Source organism: Hylaeus volcanicus, chromosome 3 (assembly GCF_026283585.1).
Source record: "Hylaeus volcanicus isolate JK05 chromosome 3, UHH_iyHylVolc1.0_haploid, whole genome shotgun sequence".
NCBI classification, from domain to species: Eukaryota; Metazoa; Arthropoda; class Insecta; order Hymenoptera; family Colletidae; genus Hylaeus; species Hylaeus volcanicus.
The window spans coordinates 22,149,547-22,170,797 of record NC_071978.1 but is presented as its reverse complement, the minus strand read 5'-3'; the positions used below and the strand labels follow the sequence as shown (position 1 = coordinate 22,170,797).

At 42.6% G+C, this 21,251-nt stretch overlaps 2 protein-coding genes across 6 annotated transcripts in view; one reads left to right on the top strand and one right to left on the bottom strand.

Annotated features, from left to right (window-relative positions):
* LOC128873837 (uncharacterized) overlaps positions 1 to 21,251 on the top strand; it is a 128,176-nt gene that overhangs the window by 13,109 nt on the left and 93,816 nt on the right. The gene's annotated exons all lie outside the window — the stretch shown is intronic.
* The window catches only part of LOC128873836 (uncharacterized), a 154,427-nt gene that overhangs the window by 48,272 nt on the left and 84,904 nt on the right, over positions 1 to 21,251 (bottom strand). The gene's annotated exons all lie outside the window — the stretch shown is intronic.

Sequence of the window (21,251 nt, the reverse complement as noted above, 5' to 3'; positions counted from 1 at the left end):
ATCTGGCAAAGCTAAAAAGTCTCAAATCTCAGTAATGCTTACACGTACCTCCACTTTCGATTAAAAATTTTCGACAGATTGACGCGAGCTTTCCTCTTTGATATTCCCATGAAATTCAGCGTCGAAGCCTCGCTCTCTTTAAAGGGTTAGCTCAAATATCCACCTCTAAAGTATTCTGGAGACTCCAAAAACCTTCCCTTCCAACAGATATGGACTGCATAATTCAGGTTACATACTCCAAATTTCACAAGTTTCAATATTTAATCTCTAGCAGTAATAATTGAACACGTCTAAGTGAACGTAATGGTGAGTAAACTTAAAAATAAAAAATGGTGTATTTAAGAGGTCAGAATTCTCTAGCAACAAGGTTTCTTTATCGAGAATGGCCTCGAAGGTTATCGTAAACGCCGAAATAACGCGTGTTGGAAACCTGGCCGGGAACGCAGAGCAACCTATCGGACACGCGACGCCAAGGAGCACCTAGACGCCGTCCATACGGACCTCTAGGGAGCTCCGCGATTATTCCGGGCGCAAACTTATTTTTATCAGGCTGTACCGGCCTGTTCTCGCCGAGGAGCCCCGGCGTTGCCGGATTAGAAGTTTTTCCGCTCGGTTCGCGCGAAACTGGCCGCTTTCGGCCGCCAGCCGGAAGAAAATAATTCTTTCTCGTCTCGTTAAAAAAAGATGCGCGACGTCGCGAGTCGCGAGGCGCCTCTTTTCACCTCCGAGCGATGTGCGTCGAGCGTTCCCGTGAAAATTACTCGCGATATGGACCAAAGACGGGGAAAATGCTTATTTAAATAAAAATTTCATACGAGGAATAAAAGGTGAACACCTGTTTATCTGCTTTTCGTTGAGAAAAAAAAAATGAGAATCTTCATTGTGGGAGGAAATATTTCGCACAAGTAAACGTTTAATTCTCCCTCTGGAATGGAATTAAATTATCACTCTTTTATCGCGTTTTTTCAGATAATTTAGGTCATGCTTCATATTTTATACTTCTTGCTGTTTAAATTTTTTATACGGGAGTGTGTCTCGTCGCGGACGAAATACATAATCGAATTTTGTATGTTTTATTACTTCTTAACGGGGGGAGGGAGTAAAAGATTTCAGATGCTCCAAACTTTTAAGCGCTCCAGTTTTCAGCTTCCTTTTTATGTGCTTTGCTACAGACGACAGGAAACTTTTTAATGGGCGAAATGCGTATCTGAGGAGGACCAGAAACAATGGTCGAAACGTTATACTTCAATCCTTATAATTCAAGAATTCTTTTAATTGATTCGACGATTTTATTGCAAGGGCACGATGTGGCAATTCAATTGACAAAAATTGATGTATCCTAACAAAACTTTTTACTAAAGATACCTCAAGTACCACACCTTTTAAGAGACGTATTATTCGTATTCAACCATTCTGATATAACCAGACAGAAAATCGACACGAACTTTCCTGAGAACCCAATGCAAGTGCAACCACTGTGACGCATTCTGATAATTTTTATTTGCAACCTCAAGCCAACTTCTTGGGTGCGTCACTGCCGCATTCAGATAAGCTCCCAACACTTCCATTTTATAAATCAGCTGCGATTTTTATCTAACAAATAATCGAAACAAATTTGTCCATTTCTTACTCCAATTTCAGTCGAAAATTCTGTTCGTTTCCCGGTGAAAAATCGCGAAAAATTGAGAATTGCTCGGGACGATGCTTTCCCGATATTTCGGTTCGCCGCCAGGTCGTCGAGGCGCGTCGAAAAACGGCGTCGCGTGCCTCGTCTCGAGGCGTAGCGCGAGAAAATCGCGCGTAATCTGGCAACCTTGTTGGCGAGCGCGTTTCGCGCGGTTCTCGCGAGACCGTGGCGCGATCCAGCGCCGGGAAATTAGCGTGGCCGAGGTCGAATCGACGGAAAGCAATTTTCTCGACGGGAAACACGATATCGACCAATCAGGGCGTTGGGTCCGCCGCTGCTTCGTGTTCGAATTCGTCGAGCTCTGCTCGCCGAGTCGTGGAAAAGAGAACGCGACGGTCCTTGAGCGCAGAGATGGGCAAGATCGTGTTCGAATAATGGACGAGTAAAAACAGCATGTGTGCTCTCAGTGTTTGTTCGATGTGACCAAATAGTATACAGTTTCCTTATCGATAATGTACTGCAACGGTCTTTTCAAGGCCCTTTCGAACAGAGCTAAATTGGAGCTGTGTGTCTTTCGAAAGAAAAATATTTTTCTTCGTGCCTGGTCCCTGGGATGCGGAGGACTAACTAAAAGAACCAGGCCAATGTTTCCTGTGAAGTCAAACTTCTGCCTCAAACCTTCTTCTCTATCTTTAAAAATAACCCAGTTATCCACGTGATCTATCTTGAGTGCTCCACTTCTGAGTCTTTTGAAGACTTCATTTTATATAACGTTACGCCGAAGTATTTTATTCTCATTTCATTCCAAATTTAGACAACTCGCAGGACGGAGTCAAGGAGAAACACAAATATTTTAGACTATATTAGAAAAATGTGATGCGATCCGCATGTAACGATTAAAATAATTATCCCCCAAGAGTTGGACATTTCTTTTAAACGTGGATAATAATAATTCGCCCCCGAAAAGGATGAAATTTCTTTGAAACGTTAAAGAGATTAAGAACCACTGGGTTTGAGCGATCGAAGCAAGAATCGACGAAGAGAATCCGCGCGGTTTCCGTGGCCGCTCGGTTCAGCCAAAGCTTCCGTTACATAATCCCATTAACGCGTCTTCGACGCGCGGGCTCGAGAGATCGGATGACTATCGACACTCGCGTCCGATCTTGCCGCGGGGAACGTGGAATATTCGACAGGATTTTCGATGCGTCGACGGTTAACGCCCACCGCGAAATTTTTGCGGTATGGCACGAAAGACGAAAGATAGCCAATTTGCTCTGGCGCTGGTACCAGATCCAGGGACGGATCTACCATGCAAAGTGAAGGGACTTCCGAAAGCTTTCTCCTTGATTTTTTTTTTAATTCAACTGCTATTTAGGAGATACCAAAAGTTTGTGTATTTAGTAGAAGGTCCTCCGTGCTATGAACTAGGATAATTTGAAATCGGTTATTTAGCTGACACATGTAAAAGTTTCAGAACGGTCGGAGTCCTGGAACATGGTTAAATAATTAAAAAGATACAAAAATCCCATGCGTTACGCTCAATGCAATGGGCTGAAGGAGAATGAGACAATGTATGTCAGACACACTACGCGTATCAGCTATGCATACGACAGGGACTGCACATTTTCACAACAGTCTAATAGTTTATAAAAAAATGACACCGTCGAGGTTCAATATGTTGACCTTCACGTGACATTTATATTTTCATATGGCCAGTTTTGTTTCTTTTTAATTATTTACAACTATGTTCTCCTTGATTTTTTTTTTATTCAACTGCTATTTAGGGGCGTTGGTAATTTTATGTCAAACTTAATACAACCAGTTCCACAAGTGCTGATACACTCTGTGTCTATTGAAGATGCTTGTCTAAATAGAAGGGTAGGTTTGATGTCCCCAAATAAATGTTTCATTATAAATACAGTTAGTCCCATTCAAGTATTCGTGAGCTCTGTGACTATTCCAGAAATTTCTCTAAATTAAATGATAAGGCTTGATGTTTCCAAATAATGTCTCACTCTAAATCTGCACATGAATAAATTTCACTACTTTAGATCTCTTTAATAGACACAGAGGATACGAATACTAGGACTGATTGTATTCGTACACTTATTATTAACATCAGAGGTGTACCTCCAAAATCGAACGAGGAAAAGGCAAAATTTATCGACAGAATTATTAAAGATACTAGGAAAAAAATTATCCAATTTTAAAGAAGCTAAGTAAAAACCCCCACAAAATAACCGAGGACTAACGCAAACGCTCATCTCCATTTTCAGCATTCCCAGGCTAAACTCCATTCTATTAACCAAAGAAAAGAAAAGAAAAAAAAAAAAGTTTCATTTATTTCCCAAGAAATCTTCATTCGGGGAAACGAGCAATCCCTGTATGAAGTCCCTCCAGTTTTCAATTAACTCCAGGGTCCCGATAACTCCAGATCCACCCCTGGCCAGATCTCCCCCGATACGCGGCGGTTTGGAGAGGAAATTTCACGAGAACGGAGAATTTTTTGGAATTTCTGGCCAGACCTAACCCAGGACCAAGCGTATGCGCGCGCACCAGCGAATCTCTTGGTTCTTCCGTCCGAGTAGCGAGACTGCTCGTAAATAGCCCGCCGCCACCAGAGGCGGTCGTAAGGGTTTCCCTTATCTGCGTCAGCGTTTCTGCTCGCACGATTACCTACGGTTTCCTTCACGTACGGAGCCCTGGCGAGCAGTTTCTTCCTTTTTTTCCTCTTTTCGATAATCATCCGTGTACAGTAGGTGTGCGGGGGGGCACGGTGGTGTGCGAGGAAACGCCAGTGTGTTAGGCCAGCGAAGGATACGCGTCATGGATGGCTACGGTTAGGTCTGGGTTAGGTCATTCGTGTGCGTTCGGTGGGTTTCGGTCGTCCTCGCCAACGGTTTTCGCTCTTTCGACCTTTTCGTCCTCGACAGAGTCGATGTAAGCAACGCGAGCCGCAACGTCTGCGAGCGGGGAACGTTCGTAAACATTGAGCTCACCGTTCCTTCTTCGAGTACTTCACCGAGCGCGACGTTTGCGCGCCGGAGCCTTCCCGATTCCGGCTCCTCCAGCACGAGTGCTTCTCGAACGTTCTGACAATACGCCTTTTCAGAAGCTTAGGTTTACAAAAAAATTGCACGAGAATTAATTGGGTGGCTTGGATCGGGGTTGTTAATGGCGGATAGGCTCGCGAAGGCGAAGCGCTTGCGTTTCGGAGCTTGTATTTACGTCTGGAAGCTTGAGTCGTCTACAGAGGTGCATGGTCATCTCTTTTTTCACTTGAGAGTTTCGATGGAATTTTTAATAACTAAATGTTGATCTTCGCTTGCTTTGGAAGTTTCAATTTCTTTGTTTGATGGTTTCAAAGAAAAAGAAAAAATACTGCGTTATTAGATTTCATATTACACGTTGATCCTTGAAGATGGTTAATTACATGGTCGAAAACGTCGAAATATTTGCATGTTTCTGACGAACATATATCCTGGTGTTTGAGTAAGTTTTATTTTGGAGTCTAGAAAGATAAAAAAAAGGTATCTTTACTGGTGATATTATGCGTCAGAGACTCGCGAGAGGCGCGACACCAATGGTCGCCCGAGGTCACTTTTCCGTCTATGAATCATGCCAAACTCCACACTTTTGCGTCGTCCAGCTGGATTCTCTCTATCTTCGAGACAGAGATGGTCTGTTTCCAGGCAACGCAAAGACAAGTCATCTTTATCGTAGCAGAGAGTTACCCTGTGACCCTGAACGGCCAATATTTTCTGGACCGCGCGGGGCCAGCGACAACGGTCATAAAACAGAAAGAGGGAGACCAAAATGGACGAAAAATTGGTCAGTACAAGTGTTTCAATTTTTCGACTTTCTGTTTTTATTGATTTTACACGCGACGATTACCCCCATTTTTCAAAATTCAATCGTAGCTTCTTAACACTCTCAGCTTCTGTAAATTAGAATATGTGTACTAGATATTTCTGTTTGATTAGTAATTAGATATGTGTTTCTAGATATTTCTGTTTAAACACAGAGTCACAAATAGATTCTGGATACTTATACGTTCATTGCAAGCGAAAATGTGGGAAACTGTATGGGGACGAATATAAAAATGCGAAAATATATAAAGCATCGATAATAAATTACATATTACATCGTTTAGAAGACAAACATCCATTCTTCATCGAAATCAGTAAAAATATGAATTTGCATAAACATCTACAGCAAAGTCATAAATACGACCATTTAGATTTTTGTTGAAAGTGCCAAATACAAATTGATCCCAGATTTTCGTAATTTCGTCGAACGTGTAACGTACAAAGTGATTTTTATAAAACATAAAAATTAACGAAATAAAAATCTTGCCCATTTCGGACCGCACGAGGGGCTCGAAAGGTGACAAGTGAATGACCCTCGAAGCCTCGGCTCCAGCGAAGCTCCCTCCCCGCGTTTATCGTTAAATATTTGATAAACTGTGGCGTTTGTGAAATATTTTTCCCAATATTTTTCGATGGTCGAGTTATTCGCGGTAGGTCCATTGAAAACAGCGCGCGCAACACTTGACGCGGTTTTCGTTCGCAAGTGGCTGCGCGTGGCGTGCTCCGAACTGACTATTCCGAATGCACCTCAAAGTAGGTAATTGTTATTGGGCGTTAATTGCTTCCGAGTGAGATGAATTGAAATCGCACACCTCTGTCAAGTGGAACCGCGATTCGCGCCCGCCGCGGGGCAAACAGACCGCCCCAAGTATCGATCAAGACGACAGAGCCGTGGAAAGGACCAATTGCCTCCGGTTTCGCAATTGGAAAAATCTGCCGGTGAATGGGTGAAATTCTCATCTGGGTAACGAATGAAAAATAAACTACTGTTTATACGCCCACTGTCATAATATTCATTTGGAAACGAAACTTCAGTTTTCAATAACTCAGTTCGATACGAAGAGGAAAAAAGTAATAATGATTAGATTGAGAATTTACCACTCAAACCAATTGATCCAACCCAAACCTAACCCATGAACGTAAAGAAAATGGAAGCCCTTTCACTGTGGCCTCAGCGACAAAGAAATTACCCCAAGAAACAACTCCAGAAACAGTTTAGCACTGCAGAAACACGCGTTAAACACCATACGCTATCTTAAAAACAATCTCTAGGATAGTATATACAGTTTTACCAGATGATAGAGTAACCAGTCATAGATGCGACGTAAAATAAAATAATTTAAAAGAAATGCTTGGAATTTTCAATCGACTAACCGTGAGTCAAAGAAACAGATATACGTTTGTTTTATCCGCCATTTACCATCTAAATAAAATTTTGCCCGTATCCGCTGGTAAGAGAGGTTTTTTTAATAGACACGTTTCGAACAGTCCAACGTTTTAGAGCAATCAAGTATTAACGTGAAACTGTTTCCTACCAATGAAAAATAGCGTCGAGGTCACCAAGATTTATTTGATTTCCGAGTCAATGAAAAATAACAATCCTATAGGATACATGCATAATTTATTTTTGAAAAATTGCGAATCTTCTCGAACGTGAAAGTACTAGTTGCCAAAACTTGCTTGGCGAGAGAAAGGTAGAAAAAGAGACTCGATGGAGCGTGGCGTTGGCCAACGTTGAACTAGACACGTATCGAGCATCGTTCGACGAGGAACCTGATAGCGTTCGGTGAGTCATTCTCATTATCGAACGTGGCAAATTGCGAAAAGGCTCGAAAAAGACGTTTAACTGCCACGTACACGGTGCACCAACATCTGAGTTGTCCGCTGTTTAGACGGGGAACGGTTTATCTGCTGATACGACGATATCGCGCGTGGAATAAAAATGAAAGAAAAAAAAAATGAACGTCCCGCGTGTTGGTATCGATACAAATTGCTCGGTGAACCGGTTTTCGGTTCGAATCGAGGAAGGACGTCGGTTTTTTTTTTCAGTGGCCTAGCGACAAGCGTTGAGCAAAGTGTTACCCGTGATTAATGAACAGGGAATAATCAGTGATCGTGATTGATGGCTGACGAATAATTAGATACGGATAATTGTCAATTCGATTAATATTTTTCTTTCGAGAATGGAAGGTGCAATCAACTTAAATAAATACCCCCTACTGGGGTATGTAAATCATTATTTAAGATTACGATATCTTGTAGAATTAAAAAAAAAATATACGATATTAAAACGAGACAGCGTATTTCCATTTCAAGATTTGTACGGACTTATAAACCAAAATTGCTTTGTGTGTATTAGATCAAAGCAAGAATAATTTATTTGAAATTTGCCATTTTTTTTACTGAACATAGTATAATAAAAATTGTCCAGAATTATTTGAGATTAAAAAAATACAAAATGCACGTATTTGTCCCGGTGAATAGATAGTGTACGTTATGCGAGTAGTCCACGATGCTATTTGCGATGGGAGGAAAAGAAGAGGCACGTCGAAATCGCGAGCAGAGCCGGTGCACGTGGTCTTATTAAACTCGCAATTAGGCTGTATTACCAAATTACGTTACAATTGGGAATAACGAGCGCGCGCACGGTAATAAATTACAACGGCTCGCGTAATCATTACCTCGGAATTTCGTGTAACAGCGTCCCTATCAGTTAACGTTCGACTTTAATTGCACCACGGATATGACGGCGCCTCGCTTTTTGGAGCGGACGCACCTCCGCGGTTAGACGGTTATAACGAACCGAATAATTAAACGTACTTTTAGTAAATGAATATAATATTTCTCGTTTGTCGGTTATTATTCTGTTGCGGTGCTGGAAGACGACCCCGCGCCGTGTTGGGTTTCCTCTCGATCTTTCAGTTTCGAACGAAACGCGAGGCAATCTTTGGAAGCGGTGGAAAATCGCGCGAAATTACATTCGAGATAATGATTCGATACAAAAATTAATCACATATCGATGACCTATGGAGCACCTAGAAATATCTGTATTCGATGAATAACGAATAATCAGAGCTGTGTTTTACTGCAAATTTTTATTTGAATAAAGGTTCTAGCTACCTTTAATGTTGGGGATGAAGTCGAATCAAAAAATTTAAGTGTCTTTATCGAAGGAATAACGAATAGTTCGAGCTGTGTTTTATTTTCTACTGTAAATTTTTGTTCGAATAAAAATGTTCTATCTCGAATGTTGGCTACTCGAATCAACGAAATCACAGGTGCAGTTGAGCATCTACATAGTAAGCTCAACTTTTATCAAAGATTCTGAATGATAAAAAATCAGAATTACACAAAAGAAAATTCGAAGCTCCAGTCAAGGTTAATAAATATTCCTAGCTTAACACCAAACATTAATAAACAAAGGAAAATTATAATAGAAAAACAAGAGTCTCTAACATTTTACGAAAGGAGCTTCATTAGTGATTCAGAAGGAAAGATGGCAAATTGGCCACAGGTCCCACGGTGTTTTTGGAGGGCGATTGAGAAAAATCGCGATAGCGGAGGCCAGTTTTTTTTTCTAGTTGCTCCGTTGCTCGATCCGACGTGGCTTCTTTTCCAGACGGACGTTCCGAGGTTATCGTATAATGGCGCATCAGACACAGTCGTGGCACATGCATGCATGCATGGACGCATGGAGGAAATGTGCAAATATACACACGGTGGCACTTGTACGTGCCGATACCGCGTGTGTGCGTGAGCACGACGGGTACATACAGTTCTGAAACGTATGCACGCGCGGTGTGCATGCATATGGATAGGCCGAGCGCAACAATTCCACGAGTCGCATAACAAAGAATACGAGCGAACGCGCCCGGTGAATGTTTACCTTTGCCAGGGACCGGACGAAAAAACTATGAAAAAGTCAGCTGCCTCGATTTCACTCGCCAAGTATTTTCAAATTCGCGCTCGATCGTGCATTGATCGAGTTAACGCTGTTGCGGGCACAGATATCGCGATCTGGAATGATGTCCACCACGGATTGCGTTACTCTACCGCTGGATTGGAGGGGAGGGAATCGTTGATGAATGAGCAGAGATGCAATTCTGTCGCCAATTGTTGCGACGCGGTGGTACAGTCTTGCAAAAATGAATCTAACAGGTAGTACACCCATATTTTAAACTGTTTCGAACTTTTCAGTAGGAATAAAAAAAAGATCAACTACATGAGCTGAAAGGATATGATAAATAAATAATAAGTTTAAATTCAAACCAACCAAGACATCAGAAACATTTAAGAACATAAGTGATACTAATTAATCATGAATTTTTCTGTACACTTAAAGATGGCCACTACATCTTTAAAAATATCCATATAATACAACCTATAGAAAATTGATTTAAAATGAACCAATATATCGCTCTCGAGACCTAATTTCAATATTCCATAGCGCAATCACGTCCCTAAAAAAAATACCAAAAAAATTCTAGGAAATTCAGATCTAAAGTAGAATGGTTCCGGAACCAACCGGAGCCAAGAGGAATTCGTCGATGTCGGATGGAGTGGCATCCCTGAGAATTTAACGCGGCAGTCGACGTCGAGGCGCGTAGAGGGCCGATAAGTCGTAGAAATGATATACGTCGCGCATCCAGTCGTTGCCTAGCGAGAGTGCAACTTTTGTCATAAATCTGGCGCGCGTTTAGAGCACAAAGCCGACGGAATCACGGCCCTGGCCGGAGTTTCGCGGGCCGCGCGTGTGTAATCTTCACCGTTGGCCTGAAATTACCAGCGCGGTTGCCGTGACGTTTTTACTGGCGCGCAATTTTCTTTACGCGCCTAAATTTCGCGGACGTTCCCGCGGCGTCGCGCGGATTCCGTGACCTATTAACATTCCGCCGACTCGGAACGCGAGCCACTCGTTAAAGCATAGACACGTTTCCTTTGTTTCCCGGTGTCGAGGTACTCGGGCATTTCTTGAAAGCTTCTTTGGTTCAATTAAGGAGGCAGTCCTCTTGTTTGGAACGAACAGCAGACATTTTCGGGGGAATTTGGCGCGAGTGAACGGTTTTTGGTGATTTTAGGATTAGGGTGGTTTAATGGGGTGGGAAATATTTTTTGTATGGTAGGAGAGGTTAAGCGTGAGGGTAGGTTTAGTTCTTTTGCTTTGGAGTCAGGTGGAAAAATTGTTAAAGGAATTTATTGTAGGCGGGGATGGTGTAATGTACTTGGCTGAGAGTTTTATTATTTATATCTAGGATGCTTTAGGAGTGTAGAAAATAATTTTTTTCGTGACTATAGAGCGATTAACTTCGATGGTATTTGTTGGTCGTAAAATAAATAAAATAGCTCCTTGGTTGGAGAAGGTATCCCTACTTTTAATCGAGCTGGCTCGTGATACCAAAGGTTTATGTATTTAGTAGAAGATTCTCCATGCTAGGAACTAGGATAATTTGAAATCGGTTATTTAGCTGACACATGTAAAAGTTTCAGATTGGTCGGAAGCCTGGAACATGGTTAAATAATTAAAAAGAAAAAAAAACCCCATGCGTTACGCTCCGTGCAATGGGCTGAAGGAGAATGAGACAATGTATGTCAGACACACTACACGTATCGTTACAGCTATGCATAACAACAGGGACTGCATATTTTCACTACAACAGTCTAATAGTTTATAAAAAAATGACTCCATCGAGGTTCGATATGTTGACCTTCACGTGACAGTTAGTTCGTTTCATATTGCCAGTTTTGTTTCTTTTTAATTATTTATTTGTTGTAAACAATGTCTAGATATCGTTTAAAAAATAATAAACAGAACACTTTTAAGGAAAATTTTATATCGATTACAAAATTGTTGAAACTGGTTGCCTCCCCGTCGTATGCATAGCTGTATCGATACGCGTAGTGTGTCTGACATACATTGTCTCATTCTACTTTAGCCCATTGCACGGACCGTAACGCATGAGATTTTTGTTTCTTTTTAATCATTTAACCATGTTCCAGGACTCCGAGCGTTCTGAAACTTTTACATGTCTCAGCTAAATAGTCGATTATCATTCCTGATTTGTTTGGCAGGCGTCACTCACAGGGTTGTTTGCAATTACCACCCGCAAAAAAGATTCTACCCTTTTCTACCCTTAATAATTCAAAAAATACCCTGAAAAATATACACGAGATGCAGTTTATAACTGAAATAGTAACGGAGAAAAAAAATAATAAAGTTAAAGGTGTTTACACTCATATTACCCTTAAACGGAAGGGCAACGGTCTGAAACTTTGTGGGATGATATTTTAGGTCAAAAGCATTGCACGGCCCGTAATAGCAATGAAAGTTGGGGGTCGATTGCCTATCCTTATCCTGCTAGACCCTTTGTATCCGAACCATTGAAAAATCCTACAAGTAGCCCCTTCATCACGCAACCTTCGTTTCCCTTCTAAAAACGTAGGGCCACGATGAGTAGTCACCTTCGACGTTAATTATTTCGAATCCTCGCACGTTCGCGCACCGTGGCGCGCTGCATCGAAACAGTTCTCCCGAATATTTTGAATCGCTGTCTCTGTTCTTGTAACTCCGTAAGCGGGGATTCGGCTGACACCGGGATCGCAACTACCGACAAGGGGCGAAACTTTCCGGAATTCGACGAGAAACTGGAAAGTTCGGAACACGCGCCTCCTGCAGCCCCCGCGCGAAGAATTTTCAGCGGGGTTGGTTGTTGACAAGTTTCCGAAAGTCGTTCATGAATATCTTCGACCGGTCTTCGCGCACGCGGAGGCTGGCCAACTTTGATGGGTGGATGGCCTGTAGGTATCTCAGCTATGGGACAGGGGTCCAGAACATCAGACGCACGCGAGGCCCTTCCTGGTTGACCCTCCCCTTTGCCCTTCGGCCAGTTCCGTGCTGGTCCTCTCGTCCAATTTTTTATTTCTTTCCCAGAGATGCCTGGCAATCCTTTCGTTCTTGTGTCGAGCTTTTTTTTTTCGTTTTAATTCAGAGTTATTCCTCTGGTTCCTCGCATATATTTATACATAAATCCAGAATATCAGACGACCTCTTCCTGTTCAAGCATTCGGTATCTCCTCTTCCCTTTGGTCAGTTTTTTCCTGTCCTTTCGTTGCTGTGTTTGCCATTTTTTGTTGTTATCCCTTCCTCGCATATATTTATAAATTCAGAATATCAGGTAACTCCTTCCTGTTCGATCATTTAGCATCCTTTCTGTCCTTCGGATAGACCTTCCGTCCTTCTTTATTTTTTGCCCTAGCAATCCTTCCATTCTCGTGTTAGCCACGTTTTTTTTTTTTTTGTTCATTCACAGTTATCTCTCTGGTTCGATACACATATATTCGTGGGATTCGAGCCAAAAGATACATTCTGAGAGCTCCTGGATCGTCAGTCAAGGACTTTTCTCACTGTGCCATCGCCGCACCCTACCAGTTGTGTAATTATTTCACTCCTTATTACATTGGACGCAATATAAAAATATAAACACTAAATATATAAATTTAAATAAAAGTACAGATCGAAACAATCCAACATAAAACTCACGCTTTCAGGCATTCGCCATTTGCCCCCACCCTCTCTACTTTTATTTCCTTATAGCACGTTTCAATTGCGCCAATAAATGCTCTATAATAAAATGCATTATGCTCACGAAGCGGGTGGATACTTTAGCGCGTAATTGCACGGAATTCTTTCCTCGCGGAGCAACTCGAAGAAATTGAACGTTTTTCTTACGTTCCTCTCCCCCTTCCAGTTCGCAAAAAAGCGTAAAACGTCTCCAATAAGTTAAACGAGGATCGTTCCGCTCCTCCGCCGCAACAGTGCATTTATCTCTACTTCTATACACGTTTAATAATATTTTACTCAATCCTTTGATTCGCGTTCTATGGAACCACCGCGCGGCAAAGGAGCATTTGTTAATGTTATTGTTAACGTTTGATTCGTTTCGACGTTCGTTTATTGCGTCGTTTCCGAACTGAAATCTCTCGAGCGACCCCCCATTAATCGTTACTCCAAACGAATAAATAATAAGCCGCGATTTCGTATTAAATGCCATTGATTATCTTGATGCTCCTCTCTCCCCAGCAATTTACGCAGCGAACATCGGTGTCATACCGTGAAATCCAAATTAAAAGGGGTAAAGAAAAAAATATATATATATATAAAAACAACTACACTAAATTTTACGTGGAACAGTTTCCATACTATTAATCGATAGCGGTAGGGGAACGTGAATAGAGTATCAAACGCAAAATCAACGTTAAAAAACTCGTTAAACTGTAAACTCTTCGCAGACGAATGCGACCAATGAATCTCTGGCATTTTAAACGCGCAACGACGCGTGCACACACGCGTCCGCCATGGAAAAAAAAAAACGTTTTATGCAATCTGCTCGTCAAAGCGAGCGTGGCGGTCTTTATTTGCGGTTCCCGTGCCTTTTTGCGGCGTTTACGTAAAGATCGTGCACGGTTTCGAAGCTTCTCAATTAGCATGGCAGCCTTTCAGCATTTCAAGGGGGTTTACCTTGGCAGAGGAACGACGGAGCGTCCATCTTTGCGGCGGTTTCTTAATTTCGCGGCTCTCCCTAAAGGTCTTCATCGGTGGAAAAATTCTACTCCTCGTCGACAGGGGCGTTGGGAAAAAAATCTTAACCCAGATATCGTCGAAGAACTTTTCGCTTTAATTACGGAAGAGATATAGTGTAATTCGTTTCGAAAGAAATATGTTCGCTGGATTTGGGTGGACGTGTATTGGAAACGCTTTAGGCTTGATAGACCTGGTTTCCGTTAACAGGGTATAATTATTGGGGCGTTATAAATAGAACGGGATTAATTTATAGAGTATTGCCGGATAGGTTTACACGGTGAATACATCAAATTTTTCTATTCGAGTGCTGTCATGATTTTGATAGGCACTGTATCGAATAAACGAAGTTGTGAATGAGAGTGTGGTTGATTTATAGAACATCGAATGGTGAAATTTGATCGACGACGTTTTAAACTGTTTCGTTAATCGTCGACACGAATGACGTTTCGACGCTACTTTGGAACACGAGATGAAACGTGTACATTGTGCAAGGATCAACGCGGTTACTGAACATAAATAATGGTGGGGATGATTCCGTTTAAGTTATGCAGAGATTCCTGTATTAGCCGTCGGAAGATATACGAGGGCACGTGTTGGCAAAGCACCGGCGGACGTTAATATCGCCAGCGTGAAGTGGTCATTAAAACATCGTCGCCTATACCCGCAATCGTTCTTTCGACGACTTTAGATCCTTTTCCGTTTGTAACGCGAGTCATGCCTCCACCTTGCGCGCTACTTAAAAATAACTCGCCTATAACGCCTCTGGGGTGATCCAGCACGTTTAAAAGAAAAAAAAAAAAATATATATATATAGTCTGGGTTATCGTGTCTAAGTACGGTTGACGTGTACTCTTATTCTCGTTTAGTAAATATATACGCGGAATCATTCTGCGAAGTGGAACAAGCTTTGTAGCTCACTTTCTAAACTAAGGCATAAACAATTGATTTGCGTAGGAAAAAGGTGAATATTCCAGAGGTGAAAGATTACGTCTCTGGCGATTTATTTAACGCTAGATTTACGGAGATTTCTCATTAGGTTTCCGTTACTGAAGCAACGCTAAGTGGAGTCAATTTACTGAAATTAATTTGGAGGCTTGAACAGAAATGAATTTGAATACATGCTTGTCTTTTTATGTAGATATAAAAGTCAGCATAAATGGTTGATAAAAGATACAAATGATTTCTGTAAAAGCTTGTAAACCTAGTGTTAAAAATCCTCGAAAAATCCTTGTACTCTCGCAGTAAATTCGCGTTTCGGTAATTACTATTTTGATCATCGTTATTTACCGAAGTGTACGAGATTGAAGCCCTTCATAATTCCCATGGAAAGTAGTTACGCTAATGGCGATGCTAATAATTTTGACACAAAGAGCATTACTAATGCGTTTCGACGTCGGTATGCTAGTTGAATACATCGGCAAGGTTTAACTGATAAATCCTACGAACGTGACGGTATTAGATAATCATTCAAACAATTTTCTCAAACCAATTACGTATTAATAAATTAACGAGTAATTGGAAACTGTTCAGAGGATTAATGGTGTCACGCCTAAGGCGGGATCTGCTGGATACGTCATAATCGGTTCGAACAGCGAAATAGGGAACGCGAAACGCAGTTATGCGCGTTTTTCCTGCATCCCGCATGTTTATGCTAATTCATAATTTCATGGACAAATATTCGCGCAAAAAAGTAAATATCCACTTACGTGAAAAATGCACGATGCGCTGATGTCATCGTCATCGTCGTAATCGTCATCGTTGTGGTCTACATCACAGTCGTCGTTATCACAGATAGCCGCTGTCGTTTTCAAAGTCATTGCAATTGTCGTCGTACATAGTTATTACTTCATCTTTATCGTCGTACGTCGTCGACGGTGTCATTGCTATAGGTAATCACTGTAATTTATCGACATTGTAATCGTCATTATACATCGTCTATATTATAATCATTATCTATAGACAGGGTGTCCCAGCCTAAGTGATACAGAGCTCTAACTCCAAAACTATCGGCCGAATGGAAAATTTCAAATACGGAAATTGCATGGTAAAATGGCCCTCATGTTTCAGCGAGAAGGAATGTTTGTTAACTTTGTTATATAACCCCTTCCCGTACCATTTAGCTCGACGAAACTAGGACCGGAAATTAATGTTTACGTTTGGCCCGACTATTTGTTTACGACCCCGGCTCCTGATATTCATGTTTGGGCCAAAATCTTGATTGGGAGTCAGACTCGTCGAAATATCGGCGAGGGGTTAACGTGTTATGATGGTCAAGTTTCGTTTTTCAAATGGAACTACATACATTCCAGAATATTGGGATTCTTCCCATTTTCCTTCATTGGGCCTAGAATCCCAAACGAGACCCTCCGTATCGATTTCAAGAACCGCATGGTGCTTACTGCATTAATGAGACCGACCGGGGCCGAACAGAGTTTTTCTCCCTGAAAACTAGCAAACTTTGAAACGTTATAGCTTGAAAACTAATAAAAATCGGGTAAATACATTAAAGCTTAATGAATTCCTCTTGAAAAGTACTATCGCATGGTATACAAAAAAAATATATAGTTTCATTTGAAAAACGAAACTTGACCATCATATCTCGTTAAATAACAAAGTTAACAAAAATTCCTTCTCGCTGAAACACGAGGGCCATTTTACCATGCAATTTCCATATTTGAAATTTTCCATTCGACCGATAGTTTTGGAGTTAGAGCTCCGTATTACTTAGGCTGGGACACCTAGTATGTCTCCCAGATACCCACCCCCCTGCTTCCAGCCCATTCATATTTCTTTTGCCCGTAGTTTCGGCCGAGTAGCCCCGACCACCGGTGTAATATGATCCTCACCGATTGATACGCTTCTGTCGAGTATTTTTTTTTTCTCGGACCTCTTTCTCCTTTCACAATCTGTCCTTTTCTACGTTCGGCGCTCGACACGTGTCAAGTGTAAACACATAAACACCTCGAGTGCAATGTTTTGGGTCTCCGATTTTGCATGCCTCCATTCAGTCGTTACTGTATCTTCTAATGTTTTGCCAACAAACTTCGAGTGTAGAGAAGGACAGCGAATGAAGAAGAGGACGGAGCGACATGCGAAAATGGCGACCAACACCGGGAATATGTAGTAAATATGTTGCGAATTACGTCGTGTTTGGTCTCATTTTAATCGGAAAAATGTCAGGAATACGATGGTAACAGTTTTACAACCAAAACGGTAATAATGAAAAAAGTTTGATCGTTGCATTAGCATTGTCTCATCGAGATATCCGATCCCGGATCATGTCACTGTCCATTTATCGTAGAGAGACTTGTGCATTTAAGGAGACTGTTGAATTATAATTGTTGTATAAGAATGAAGCCGTGACTGATTACAATCAACGTCCAGGCGAAACCCTTGAACCTAGAAAGCTGAAATTTTGCACAGAAGTTTCCTTTACGATGTATACAAGGAATAAGAAAGGATATTTCGAAATTCAAGACCTAAGGGGGTATAAAAAGGGGTTGCAACGTTGGTATTCCCCGCGGGTGAAATCGCGGGCTGGAGCTAGTCATCATACATAGCCGTAGTCGTCATTATGGGTAGTCCTTATCAGTTCCGTTAGAAAAGTCGAGATAAATGCCTGAAGCAGGCCATGTGTTTCTTCTTGGCGCGTTTCACCCTCTTGAAGGAGGTTCGACCAGGAGACTTGGTTAAAGAAGGTACGGACTGTCAAGGGTGTCCTCACGACCGTACTCTCTGGCACGTTTCAGAATTGTATTGACCCTAGCTCTGACGAGACATACGAAAATATAGTGAACATTCAAAGGCTACACAACGCGTTATCATTAGATAATGATAACGCGAGTGTTAAGTTAGGAAACCTCGATTACTGCTGGTAATTTCAGCTGAGGTTCTTGCAAGAGTCGAGGTAACCAATGAGTGGTAGCCATGTCCAGCCACTTTGTTGCTTTAGCCATGCAAAGAACCCCTAGTGCAATAATAGAGGTTCTACTGTGTAGAAGTGCATTTATTAACTACAAAAGTGTGTTTACTGTCTACTAACGTAATTTCCAGCAAGCCTGAATTATTTTACAATGAGACGAATCCAATGGCCTCGTCCAAATTATTTTCATAATTTAACAAATGACTCCACTGATATAGTAATAACTAGACTGCGGATCTTTATGCATTTATGAGAAATTTGAATGTGCAAGAACCTACAAAATGCAAACAATATGCAAGAATATAAATAAGATTAAAAGTAAAGTTCATGTTATAATATTTGCAGAATAAAATACATTCCTATTTAAGTTCAATTTTTGTAGGCACGTTCGCAAAGATTTTATTTTGCATAAAGATCCGCAGTCTAGTTGTCATTAACACGCCCCATCGCCTATCCTGATCTTTATATTCTGGTCTTACAATTCCATAGCCATTGTAATCGTTATTGTACACGTCATTATCGTCACACAGCAATCACGATCATCGTCATCGTGCATATAGCTATTATTCTAATCGTCATCGTCATCGTTCTATGCACATTACTTGCACACTTTCCTCGTTACGCGTAAATATGTATATATTCCACGCGCATAAAAGATACGCGTTTTTCGTATATCGTGCACGACTATTCGCGATAATTACCAGCCCTGTGTAATAACGATGATATAGATTCCAATAAGATTCTGGCGCTTGATCGTATCCAAACGTCGCAGAACCTTCCGCAGTTCGATTTCGAATGGCATACCGTACACGGTTCTCATCGCGAGTCTGGCCGGTCCTTCCCGATCGGTTGTTTTGATCGAACAAGTTGCAGGCGTCGCGGAACAAGCGCGAGGAACGCGACTCGCGAATCGGGAAGCGTGACTGGCGAACTTTTGGCACGGGCCACGGGTAAATGGTTTACTGGCGGCTATGCGAGAAATTACGAGGCAACGCGAGGCGATACGAGGGAACGGGAGGTCGTGTCTGGGAGGGCGACGTGCTCTTGCTCGTCCTCCTCCGTTTCTCTCTTCTTCTTCGGTCACCCTCCCGACCCAACCACCTCCCACGCTCACTCACCCTCCCGCGTCGATGTGGGAGTCGCTTCAAAACTCGGTCAAAGTCTCGTCGCCGCGGCGTCTCGCTTTGGGGATTCGAAGGAAGGGTGTCGTTTCTATTTCTCTTCGTCTCAATTTCTCTCTCCTTCAACGCTTTTCTTTCTCCCCACCTCCCGCGTCATCATTTCCTTTATGCGCTCAATGTCCCTCGTTTTCTTTATTTCAGGGTGATATTTTGAGCTGTCGGAGTTTTCTAAGTCTTGAATTGGGGGCGCCTTGAATTCGAGAGCGCCAGGGAGGGGGGTAAATCGCTCGGTACATATGTACCCAGCACTTCCGAGAAAGAAAAACCCCTTTCAAGTACGAATCTTCTGTTTTCCCTCGTGCCTTGGCAGCGGTTCGCCCGAAAAATTACGGAACTTTGCATTCTGCGGATTCTGATGTTATTGAATCTCTTCCCAAAATGAGAAGATGGCTATCAAGAGCGAGATAATCTATTCAATTCTAAACTGACACCAGAGTTTCTTAACAACGAACCCCGATTTTTTGTCCCTCCCTTCGCGTCGTTCGCGCTGCACTCCGTCACACGCTCGAACGCGAACATACGACTTGGCAGAGCCGCGAATCGTAACCAGACGCGGAATGTCTGGCTTCTGGCCGTTCAAGTTCTCGTTTTTCGGCTCCCCCACGGTCCAGGTCAAACGGACGGCCCCGTTTCACTCCGGAAAACGCCTTATTGCCTGAAACCCCGACGTGGTATCTGGAGCGTGGAAGATTTTCGACGAGAAGCTCCGCTGCCCGCGAAGCGAAACTGTCCCCGGATTTGAGCTGCAAATTATACCAGGAGACTCGGATGGAGCGTTTCCCAAGGAACGCAGGACCCCTTCCGGTCGTTTAAGCTCGTCGATGTCAAACGTCGACGTCGTTGTCGAAAATGAGCGCCCGGGACATCGATCTATCGAGCTACCAGTCTATGGAGAACGACGCGCGGCGTCGAGGAACGGTCGTTTCGGCGAGACGCGAAAACAGTGTCTTCCAAATTCGTTCTTCGCGTGGCATTGGCTCGGTTTTATATTTCGTGGTGTAGAGGAGATCGTGGCTGAGCTATTTTCTGGAACTATTGCATCTTGGGAAAGATTGTGATAATCGAAGTTCTTAGTTTGTGAGTCTTTATTGTCGTAAGAAAGAGTTTCTTCTTACTGCATTTGTTTGGAATATTAAGTTGTCGCTTGTATTCGTTACTATTCGGTACCGTTTAGCAACAGAATATTATATTTCGATTGGAAATGTACCGAAAAGTCCTTCACCGCATTCCAATTCGAAGCTCCGTTGCGGAGATATGCGCAGTTAAAGTTCAGGGATGCGTTTCTCGGCGCGCGCCATTCATATCTCGATCAGCTGATCGCGCGTAGAAACTTTCGCTCCTCGTATCTCGACAACGAAGCCTCGTATTTAAAAATAGAAAAGGACATTTTGATTCATATTAATGAGACGAATCGATTTCAGACGATTGAACGAACCTTGGATACCTTTTCAATCTATCCACAACTTCTTTTATTCCCTCACTCGGAATGTTCACTCAGCCAAGAATGTTTCCTGCCTCGCTTTCGAGAGCTAGCAATCATTTCGTCCTTCCATTCACCGATTACGTCGCCTATCGCCGCGTCGCGCATGCGCGGGACGAGATAGGGTAGCGAAAAAAGCGACCGGGAAGAAAGTTTCCGCGGTCGTTGGCCGTTCATATTTCATCGAGGGTTGCGTAGAGGGAGAGAGAGCGCCGGGGAGATAAAACGGGCCGGTTAGAAGGGGAAAAAGTTTAAAGCGTCGAAGAGAGATTCGATTTATTGACTTTCGAAGTCACTCTCCCTTTTTTTCGCGGAGGTCGAGGCAGGGGAAACCCGATGGAAGCGCACCGGCGAGGAGGGGCTGGAAAAAAGCAGCTAAAAGAGTGGCGCGGCGGCACTACCGCTGAAACGGCTGGAGGTAGGTCAGGATCGCGAGGAGCGAGATGGATACAAATCATAAAATTTGATTGGACCGACCTAGGCCGGCCGAATATCGACTCTAACGGCATGTGTACGCTGTCGCGTGTGTGCGCGCGTGTGTGTACCCGATATATTGACTCACTTCGCGTATTCTCGGCGTAGTTTCCATTGACC